This window comes from Pyrus communis, chromosome 9, assembly GCF_041283825.1.
Source record: "Pyrus communis isolate YQ-2024b chromosome 9, ASM4128382v1, whole genome shotgun sequence".
In the NCBI taxonomy this organism is placed as follows: domain Eukaryota; kingdom Viridiplantae; phylum Streptophyta; class Magnoliopsida; order Rosales; family Rosaceae; genus Pyrus; species Pyrus communis.
In genome coordinates, this window is record NC_142573.1 from 23,302,886 (window position 1) to 23,315,500 (window position 12,615).

The following is a 12,615-nucleotide window of genomic DNA, read 5'->3' on the forward strand; positions in this document are numbered from 1 at the left end:
CTAGTACATAAAAGGGTGACGGAAGTTTTATTGACGATTATTATTATGTGAAGAAAAATTTCTTAAGACGAAGAAAATAAAAATTCTAACTTACATATCCTGTCTATTCCTCCATAGAGTAAGAAGCAAGCATTCGCTTGAAGTATCATCTCTAAATGCATGCATTTGGTACATAGGTAGCTAACTGAACTGGTAAGGAGTTAAGGACGTAGGATGGAATGAAGCGCCCGATCCGAATTCAACACATATGCAAGTGTTTTTCAAACTGAGGAATTTGACCTCCGTGGCAGCTGGAGGCTCTCCCACGTGTCAGCAGAGGTTAAAATGTTCTAGGAGGATCCTTTCCGGATTCTCTTTGTGAGGATTCTAAGGATCCTCAAATCGTGACGGTTCATCATATATCGTGCAATCAGTTTTCGTCACGTGTTATTTATATTTAATTTTAAATAAAAATATTTAAAATGATTTCTGACCATATAATACATAATAAATAATGAACAAACACGATTTAAAGATCTTCAGAATCCTCACAAAAATAATCTAGAGAGAATCCTCGTTCTAAAATGTTGGATAATGTTAAGAGTAATGCGGCTAATGCCAGTCTAAAACAGTTCGACGTATGAGCTGTTGGGTAGCATGGCATCTAACTCTGAAGACCAAACGTGTCAATAAGCCACCACGTGGCACTTTCTCACCCAACAGATGTCCCCATTCATGCATATACCACGAGAGATTTTTTTAATGTGACCCGCATACGTGATGCTACACTACGTGTTATTATATAAATAGTGAGATATGTGTGTTAAAAAGTTAATTTAAAAGATAAAATTTCCCACTACTTACATAAAAACACATGATATATCATCCGTATTTCCGTCACAATAAAAAAATTATCATATACTACGTCCTTAACAACCTGCACGTGCTTTCCTGTTTTTAATCCCTATCCTCCAACCACCACTCCCACTTCTGAAACCCTAATCAAATTATAGCGAAAGAAAAATAAATAAAAAATCTTTGTATTGAATATTACCTAATCAAATAGCTAGCGCTTTGGTTTGTATCAAGAAAAAAAGGAAGGAAAATAGAAGGAAATGGCTTCTGAGCAGCAGCAAAGAAGGGAAAACACAACGCTGGAGAGGGAGGTGTACATAGAGAAAGACAAGGTACCCAAGATGACGACGCACTTTGAGGCTTTAACGGTGCATACTGCTGATACGAGTGCTGGAAGGAAAGACACTTCTCTAGACAGCAGCAGCAAGCAGTCATCGCAGCATGACGATAAAGTAGCGTCGATGAGGAGTGGGAATACGGTGGGAGATGTGGGGATAGGGAAAGCAAGAGAGACTTATGAGATCAGTTCTCATAAGCTCGAGTCGTTTAGGGATACTTAAGTGTCAACAAGGGATGCGGACAATGAGAATTGCAAGCTGACAAGGCAAGGACGGCAAACATGGTGGCGGATAAAGAAGTTGAGTCTAAAAAGAAGAGCCAAGGTGGAGGTGGTCAAGGACAAGGACAATGACAAGGTGGAACTCAAGGCCAATCTCTTAGGAAGATTGAACACCGCCAAGAGAAGCAGGGTCGGATCAATGAAGGACGTGAAAGTAGTGAGATTAATAATGAATGTAGACGCACACAAATACATGAGGGTGTGGAGAAAATGACTTCTAAGGGGGTGACAACAAGCTGCAAGGTCAACAAAAGCAGCATTAACAAGCTTCTAAAGAAAGACAACGCCTTGAGTTTGAGAGGAAAAACACACAAGAGAGTAGCAGTACTCAAGAGACTAAGATAAGCAAAGAACAACCACCATCTTTGGAAGAAGTTTCACAGATGAGAGGAACGGCTCCGCAGAATTCTGTGGTGGTGATTGTTAAGGATAATAAAGGATCACCCTATCACAGTGCACTCAAGGTACCAGGTTAATACTTACCTTAGTGGTTAAGTAATCTACCTTAGTGATTAAGTAATTAGTAGATAAGGTTGTTATGTAAAAGTGGTGACTAGCAATAGACAGTTATTTATAAGTCTATATCTCTTTGTAAAGTCTACTGTAAAGTGTACTGTGGAAGCTAATGAGAATTCATTCTTCACGTATCTATTCTCTCTCTACAAACTCTCTCTCTCTCTCTCTCTCTCTCTCTCTCTCTCTCTCTCTCTCTCTCTCTCTCTCTCTCTCATTATTGCTTGATTTCTGCAAGATGTTAGAATTCTATATGGTATTGTCGCCATAGTCTCACGACTAATCGATCCTTCACTTCCGATTTTCTACAATTTTCTCGGTTGCCAAACAAGTCTTACCTAATTTTTCTTACTTTCTCTCGTAAATCTTTTGCACAATTGTGATGTCTACTACGATGAATTTTGCCGACTCTTTCTCTTTGGCTACCTCTTCTGGTCTTCATTACCCTGGAGATGCTTCTAATTCTTCTACGATCTCTCTGTCTTCGATCTCACTATCCAGAATATTGCTAATATGGTACCTGCTAAGCTGAATCGGCAAAACTATAATACTTGGCGTAGCCTTTTCACGCCTATGTTGAAACGATACAAGCTTTTTGGTCTTGTTAATGGAGATGATGTTTGTCCTCTTAAGTGTGTCTCTGATTCATCTGGATCTCGCGTTCTTAATCCTGCTTATGAGATCCGGTGCGAACGCGACCAAATTCTAATGATCTAGATCAATTCGACTATTGCTGAATATCTTATTCCTCTGACAATTGGAATGGTTGATTCTCGATCTTTGTGGCAATATCTTGAGCATCGATTTGCTGGTGCTTCTCGCACTCATGTTCATAACCTTCGTGCCAGGATCCAGACAATTCAGAAAGGCGATTCAACAATGACTAATTTTTCTGAACTCAATCAAAGACATTTATGACAAACTAGCAACTGTTGGTGAAACGATTTCTGATTCTAATCTTGTTGCTTACACACTTGCTGGTTTGCCTAATGATTATGAATCTTTTGTTGATTCAATTGAAACAATAAATGAATATGTTATATCGATGAACTGAATCTGTTAATATCGATGAACTTCATGATCTTCTTCTAAGCAAAGAATTTTCTCTGCAAAAAACGCAAATCAAGATCGTCATCTTCTTCCTCTTTAGCGTCATTTCATGCTTACAATGCTCATCGAACAGAGGCAATTTTCGTAAACGTTATCAGAATCGAAATCGATACAATCAAAATCAAAATTTTGGAGCTATCGCACAAACAACAACAATTCTGGAGATGTTCTTGGTGTGTTAGTGTTTGTTATTGGTGATATGTGCTTCAATGGAGGTTCTGTGCAAAGAAAGACAGACAGAGTTCAAGAAGAAGATGAAAGGAAATATGCTTCTCACATTTCACACACTGAACACGCATACACTTTGTTACCGTTGCACACGGAAGGAAGGGAGATCCTTCACACTCCAATACACAACATAATCTCAACCATTCATTGGTATCATCCTATGAGATAATGCCACATGTCTAATTCTATTACTTAAAACTAGATACAACATTGAGTAACCATGTGGACTATGATCCAATGGCTGACATTCAAACTGAAATGAAAAAACATTTGTGAAATGATCTCAGCCATCAATTTCCAGCTGAAGGGTTACATTTCAACACTCTTCTAACCCTTTAGCTGATTTAACTCCAAGTAGCTCCCTTAGATACACAAATCGGTCTTTAGGCAAAGCCTTAGTAAGGATATCTGCAATCTGCTCCTCTGTCCTGCAGTACACAAGCTCAATTTCTTTGGCTTGAATTGCTTCTCGGATGAAATGAAACTTCCTATTGATGTGTCTTGTCTTCTGATGAAGAACTGGATTCTTTGCCATAGCAATGGCTGATGTATTATCACACATGATATGAGTTCCCTCCACTTGTTCTTCTCCAAAATCTTCTAGGAAAAACCTCAACCACTTTGCTTGTGATGTAGCTTCTGCAACACTGACATATTCTGCTTCTGCAGTAGACAATGCCACAGTGTTTTGTTTGATTGAAGCCCATGAGAACATACCAGATCCTAGTGTAAATGCATACCCTGAAGTGCTTCTCATATCATCCTTACTTCCAACCCAGTCACTGTCACAGTAACCAATTAGAGTAGTTGCTTTGCCTCTATCGAAAATGATTCCAAAGTCAACTGTTCCCTGGATGTACCTCAGTACCCTTTTGGCTGTTCCCATATGTTGCTTGGTAGGGTTGTGCATGAATCGTGACAATAGACTTGTTGCAAACATGACATCAGGTCTAGTTGCAGTCAAATATAGCAAGCTTCCAACAAGCTGTCTATATTCTCCTTCATCTGCAGCCTCACTCCCATCAATTTTGTTCAATTTCTCATTCATGGCAAGCGGAGTAGCAACTGGTTTGCAGTCTTTCAAGCCAAACTTTTCAATTAGCTTCTGTGCATATTTCTTTTGGTGTATAAAAATATTGTTCTCAGTTTGGAGCACACCCATTCCAAGGAAATGATGTAATAAACCCAAATCAGTCATCTCATAGTGTTTCATCATGTCATTTCTAAATTCTTCAAGCATTTTTGGACTGCTACCAGTGTAAACAATGTCATCTACATATTGGGAGACAATGATGATACCAGAGTCCTTCCTTGTCTTAACATACAAGGTTGCCTCACTTGAACTTTTCTCAAATCCTGCACTATTGAAGTATGCATTAATCTCATCATACCAGGCCCTTGGTGCCTGTTTCAAACCATAAAGAGCCTTGTTCAGTTTGTACACCTTTGTTTCTTCACTTTCCTTCACAAAACCTTGAGGTTGCTCGACATACACTTCTTCCTTTAATACTCCATTGAGGAATGCAGACTTCACATCTAATTGATACAAGTTCCATTTCTTCTGTGCAGCAAGAGCAATCAATGTTCTAATCGTGTCCAACCTTGCCATAAGGGCAAAGTTTCATTATAGTCAATTCCAGGCTTTTGTGAATAGCCTTTAGCCACCAATCGAGCTTTGTTCTTCTGCACAGTACCATCCAGATTAAGTTTGGTCTTATAGACCCACTTAACACCAATAACAGGCTTGTCATACGGTCTCTCAACAAGCTACCATGTGTTGTTCTTTTCTATCATATCCAGTTCAGCTCTCATTGCACTCCTCCATGACTCATCCTTAGCTGCATCATCATGATTTTCAGGTTCAATAACACACATGTTGCATTGAGCCATGATCTCATTTATACTTCTCCATTTCTTAGGTGTATCATCATGTGCTTAAGATCAATCAACCATATTCTCACTTTGAGAAACAGTATATTCCTCAGAGTGAGAATTCTCACCAATCTCACAATTTTCATTAGCATCCTGATGGTCATTACTGACTGGAAATGTTATTCCAATATCTTCATTGCAGTTCCAGTTCCAAGAAGCACCCTCATCAAATATGACATCTCTTGAGAGGACAATTTTCCTTGAAATTGGATCAAACAGTCTGTAGCCTTTCTCACTTGCACCATAACCAACAAAAATACATTTGTGACTATTCTCTTCTAACTTGTGTCTAAGATTAGAAGGTATGTGAACATAGCAAAGGGATCCAAATATCTTCAAGTGAGCTATTCCAGGTTTTCTTCCACTATATGCCTCAAATGGTGTTGTCTTTCTCAAAGCTTTGGATGGACACCTGTTAAGCAAATACACTGCAGTATTGACTGCCTTTGCCCAGAACATGTATGGAAGACCCTTCTCATGCAACATTGACTTTGCCATTTCCACAACAGTCCTATTCTTCCTTTCGGACACTCCATTTTGTTGAGGAGTGTAAGCCATAGTTAATTGTCTCTGGATTCCCAGATCACTGCAATATCCAATAAAGTCTGCAGAAAGGAATTCTCCTCCTCTATCACTTTTGAGGCATTTTACCTTATATCCACATTGTAGCTCAGTTATTGCCTTAAACTTCTTAAAACATCCAAATGCATCAAACTTATTTCTCAGAAAATACACCCATGACATCCTTGTGCAATCATCTGTGAATAGCAAGAAATACTTGTTTCCAGAATGAGATTCAACTTGCATTGGACCACAAATATTTGTGTGAACAACCTCCAATGGATCCTTAGCTCTCCAAGTCGATTTAGAAGGAAATGAGTCTCTATGTTGTTTGCCTAGCATACACCCTTCACACACATTTGTGGACATCTCTAACTTAGGCAGTCCATGTACCAAATTTTGTTCTTCAAGTACTTTCAGACCTCCTTCATGCAAGTGACCCAGTCTTTTATGCCATATCTGAGAGCAGTGTGTGACACTTGCTTTTAGAACACACTGAGTTACAGGCATCATTGTCAAAGGAAAGCATCTATTTGCAGTCATATGTACTCTTACTACCAAGTTGTCAAATGACCAACCATAAAAAACATTCACTACATCACCTCCAAACAACAGATAATAGCCGTGTTCCATCATCTGTCCTACACTGAGAAGGTTTTCCTCAAGTCCAGGAACCAACATCACTTCTTGTATATGTTTTCTTCCCAATTTAGTCTCAATCACCAAAGTTCCCTTTCCTGCCACCTGCACAACTTCTCCAGTGCCCATCTTTACCTTAGAGGTCAAATTTCTTTGAACATCAACCAACAATCTCTCATCACCTGTCATGTGGTTGCTACAACCACTATCTATATACCATGAATTATTTACCTTCACATCTGTCACTGCATTGCAAGCATAAAACAATGATCCCATTTCTCCTATCTGCCTTGCATAATTAGCCTTCTGCATTCCCTTGTTCTCATGACAATCTTTTACAAAATGACCTGGTTTCCCACAGCCTGTGCATTTTGGTTTACCCTCATACCAACACTTCCCATAATGTAACTTGTCACACCATTTGCAATCACCCTGAGAATTGTTTTGTTTCTGAGTATAATTAGGCCTATGATCCCAATTTCTTTGAGTGTTGTTCTGTCTCTGAGCATAATTGGGTTTGTGATCCCAACCTCTTTGAATGTTACTCTGCCTCTGAACAAAGTTAGACTTATGATCCCAACCTTTTCCTCTTGATTTCCAATTCTCTTGAGACCTGTGATTCCCAGAAAATCCACCACTTCTAGCACCCTTAGTCGCAACAGTTAAACTTGCAAATGCTTTCTCAGTAGAAGACTCAGCATGTAAATCAAGCCTTTGCTCAAATCCTTTTAGAGAAGCCACAACCTCTTGAACCTCAATCGTCTCAAGATCTCTAGAGTGCTCAATTACAGAACAGATAGCATCATATGTTTTAGGAAGACTAATCAATAATTTCTGCACTATTCTCTCCCTAGATAATTCTTCTCCATAGCTTTTCATTTGATTAATGATATCAAACAATCGAGAGAGATATACAGATAATGATTCACTATCCTTCATACGAGTATATTCAAAATCTCTACGTAACCCTTGTAATTTTACATTTCTTACTTGTTTATCACCTCGAAATTCACCTTTTAGAGCATCCCAAGCTCCTTTGGATGTCTCCTCATTCACGATTCTGGGAAAAATCTGGTCCGAGACTGCGCCTTGAATCATCCCAAGCGCACAAGCATCCTTCATCAGAATCTCACTGAACAACGTTTCACCTGACGTCTCCTTCTTCGTCTCGTCAACCGTAGCTTCTTTAGACTTCGGATCTGAAGATTCAAACCCATTTGCAACCAGCTCCCATAAACCATGAGATTTCAGAATGGTTTTCATTCGAATACTCCAGAACTCATAATTCTCTCCATTGAAAACTGGAGCTCTAAGCTCAACACTGCCGGATCCAGCCATATTAGACTTGGATTTAAGCAATCGTAAATTTCCAGATTCGATTTGAGCTCAAGTATGTAGCTCAATCGATCTTCACGAACTCACAGATTTCACGCCCAGATTAGACGATGAAACCTGGCTCTGAGGCCATGTTAGTGTTTGTGATTGGTGATATGTGCTTCAATGGAGGTTCTGTGCAAAGAAAGACAGACAGAGTTCAAGAAGAAGATGAAAGGAAATATGCTTCTCACATTTCACACACTGAACACGCATACACTTTGTTACCGTTGCACACGGAAGGAAATGAGATCCTTCACACTCCAATACACAACATAATCTCAACTATTCATTGGTATCATCCTATGAGATAATGCCACATGTCTAATTCTATTACTTAAAACTAGTTACAACATTGAGTAACCATGTGGACTATGATCCAATGGCTGACATTCAAACTGAAATGAAAAAACATTTGTGAAATGATCTCAGCCATCAATTTCCAGCTGAAGGGTTACATTCCAACATGGTGTTGCTCCTTCAAGCTCCAATTTTTCTGGTAAATTCTCAGGGAAGTTACTACTTTGGCTAATCCATTACATGTCAACTATGCTATCAACATGGCCATTCTGATCTTTCTTGTGGGCGTCTTACATAATTTACTGCTCAACTTCATCACAATTCTTTCATTGGGATGAATGCCATGGTTGGTTCTCAAATGTCTTCCCCCAGTTATTGGCTTACTGATAGTGGCGATACACATCATGTTACACCATATCATGCAACTCTCAATTAAGCAATTCCCTACACAGGCACTGAGCAGTTGTTTGTAGGAGATGGTAAAGGTATGTGTATCTCTCATACTAGATCTTCCTTAATTCGAACTTTTAATGCTGTTTTTAAACTACATGATGTGTTACTTGTGCCTCAAGCATCACATAATTTGCTCTCAATCTATAAATTTGTGTACGATAATTGGTGCTCTCTAACCTTTGATCCATTTGGATTTTACATAAAAGATCTAAGCACTGGGAAGATGCTCTTCTAGGGCCCTAGTGAAGGAGGACTATATCCATTTTACAGGAATGCATCTAATGGTGTTTCTGGCATTGCCATATCTCCACAAGCTTTGATGATTGCCAAAGCTGATATTCATGTCTGGCACAGAAGGCTTGGACATCCTTCTAGTGCAACTCTTTCTAAGGTTTTAAATAAAGGTCAATTACTAGTAGTTGGTACTTTGAATAAACAATTTATATGTTCTGAGTTACAATTGGGGAAGGCCTCTAGATTACCAGTTGATGTTTTGCCTTGTAGTTCCACTAGGCCATTTAATCTTGTCCATGTTGATGTATGGGGTCCTTCTTCCACTTATTCATGTACTGGTTATAAATACTATCTCATTTTGGTTGATGATTTCACCAAGTATAGCTTGCTTTATCCACTTCACTTTGAATCCGATGTATGCTCTGTACTTAATACCTTTGTTCTTAAAGTTCAGACTTTGTTTACAAGCAAACTTCAATACTTAAGGTCTGATTCAGGGGGTGAGTTCTTAACAATGAGTTACAAACATTTCTTAACACTCGAGGTATCACACATCAACTTAGTTGTTCGCACATTCCTGAGCAAAATAGGTGTTAAGAGAGAAAACACAGACATATAGTTGATATGGGTCAAACTTTATTGTTTCAAAGTGGATTACCATCCAAATGTTGGGTGGATGCTTTTCAAACAACTATGTATATCATCAACAGATTACCTCCTCAGTTCTCTCGTCTCAATCCTTGGGAATTATTGTTCAAAGCTTCTCATAAGTATCATACTTTGAAAACCTTTGGATGTGCATGCTATCCTTGGTTGCAGCCTTATGCACAACATAAACTAGATACAGAGAGTAAGCTTTGTGTGTTTCTAAGGTATAGTCTCAATCACAGTGGATATAGATGTCTTGACCCAGCTACAAACAAATTATATGTTTCCAGGCATGTCGTCTTTGATGAATCTGTGTTTCCATTCAAGCAGCCTTTATCTTTTCAAAATTCCACACCCTTACAATCCTCATCTCAGACATCTACAACTTGCTTGCAATTTACAATACCTATTCAACCATTGTCTCAGACATCTTCTCAGCAATCACACTGTAATTCTCAATGTAATTCTTAGTCATCCCATACTACACATGATTCTCAACACTCTCAGAGTAACTCTCTAGAACTCAAGATTCACAGGAATTATCTCAACCATATATCTCTCAGGAACAAGTGATCACAGTGCACCCATCATCTCATATTCCAGTCAATCAACACCCTATGACTACAAGAACAAAGTCAGGCATTTTCAAACCAAAAGTGTTTACCGCAACTAAGCATCATCTTCCCTCCACAGTGGATCCTCTCACCTAGGGTTGGAAAAAAATTCCCGAAAATCCCAAACCAAATCAAACCAAAAAAATCTTGATCCCAAACCAAAATTCTCGAAATTTTCGAGATGAAATACCGAACCTATATCGAAATTTCAATGTGGGATTCAGTATTGTGTACTCAATTTTTCGATAATCCCATACCAAACCGAAAATAAATATTATATATATACAGACCCTTTAACAAGAGGGATCTCCTTTTTTTCAAAAAAAAAAAAAGGGGATTTCCTCTTGACCGTTGGATTGGTTTTAATGAAATTGTGTGGTTGAGATTAAATTATAGGCCACACAATTTCAACCACACAACAGTCAAGAAGGTGTCCCCATTTTTTTTAGAAAAATGGAGATCCCTCTTGTTAAAGGATTTCATATATATATATATATATATATATATAAGCAGCCTGCAACATAAAATAAAATAGCAAAATGTTAGCTTCCTTATGCTTGCAGATTGTATTAAAGTGCAAATTCCGAGTTAGAAGGAAAATGGGCGTGGCCACTTAAAAAAAAAAGGGCTGGAATCAGAAACATATCAAAATTTTGTTCGAGCAATGCAGCTGGACTCAATGTTATGCCTAGGGTAAGATCCAACAAATAAAATCTATGTTTTATGGTTTCATATTTTAATTTATAACTTGTGTTGTAGTTAGTTTTGCAAGTTATTTTGTATCTTTCTATGTTATGGTTAATAAATTTTCTTGTGCCGTCGAGGTTTCGTCAAAAACTATAAGAACAAGCCTACTAATCAGTGGCTTATGCAAGCGTTTTGAATTTCATTTTAACACTCTTCTAGGATGGACATTCAAACACACTAAGAAACGACCAGGGAAAAGGGGTTATCATGTTGTTTGAATTTGTGATGCATTATATCTTATATCTATAAATTCAATATATACATATACATATATATATATATATATATATATATATTATACATTTGAATTGTTGCTAACTACTAGTAGCAATATAATTGGGAGGAGGATTCTCTGCCCTCGTATTCTCATCTCCTTCCATCCCCTCCTCTCGCACATTGTTTTTTGTCTTATTATCTCTATAAAAAAAATCAATATAAGATGTTGACGTGGCTTAACCATGGCCGTTCAAATAGGAGGGCATGGAAGGGTAGAGAGATTAGGAAGGTAGAGAATCCTCCTCCATATAATTGGTGTGGTCTACAGGTGTAACCAAAGTCATTTATTGCCACATATGCCAGTATGAACTTCCCACAAATGTGTCTATTTCTTCAACACGAAATCAAAAAAAATGTATTATTAGTTTTCGAACATATTAGGTTTGTAACTTTTTTTTTTCTTTTGGGTTTGTTACTTTTTTTATTTTGGTTGTGTGTTAATTTAACTTGGTATGAATGATTGCTATTTCAATTTGTGTGAAATTTGGGAATACTAAACCATCCCCAAAGACCGAAAATATTTTGGGAATCCCGAAAATTGGGAATACCAAAATTTTGGTTTGGGATTGGTCTTCAAATACCTTCCCGAAAATTTTCGATTTGGGATTCGGGATTCCACTTTTGGTTTGGAATCCCATACTGAACCACCCCTACTCTAACCACACTTCCAACTACTCCTACAACTTATTTACAGGCTTTTAAGAATCTTCATTGGATGGCAGCAATGAAAGATGAGTTCCAAGCTCTTCAAACTACTGGAACTTCGGAGTTAGTTCCTCCCAACGCTCAATACAATTTCGTTGAATGCAAGTGGGTTTTTAAAAGTAAACATAGGGCTGATGGCACTATAAAAAGGAACAAGGCTAGGCTTATGGCTAAGAGTTTTCATCAACTGGAAGCACTTGAATTTTCAAAAACTTTTAGTCCTATAGCCAAACCAACTACGATTAGAATTTTGTTGTCTATTGTTGTCAGTTATGATTGGTTCATTCATCAACTCGATGTTAGCAATGCTTTCTGGCATGGTGCTCTCAAAGAAGATGTTTACATGGTTCAGCCTCCTGGTTTCATTAACTTAGCTAAACCTTCCCATGTTTGCAAACTCAGAAGATCACTTCATGATTTAAAACAGGCTCCCAGAGCCTGGTATGAAACTTTTTACAGTGCCATTCTTTCTCTGGGTTTTACTTCATCATATTCTGACACTAGCTTACTCATCAAAAGGGACAGCATTATCACATTTATCCTAGTGTATGTCGATGATGTCATCATCATAGGTAGATCATCTCAAGTCTGTCAATCTATTTTTTTCTAAACTGCAAGCCTTGTTTCCAGTTAAAGATTTGGAGACATCCATTACTTCTTGGGTATTAAAGTCTAGAGAAATGTTAAAGGTTTATTTCTGCATTAAACAAAGTATGCTTTGAATCTGTTGAAAAAGAGTGACATGCTTGGTGTTATACCTTGTAATACTCTAGTTGGATCATTCAGGCACTATACTTTCTGAACCCACTGCATATAGTTCAATTGTTG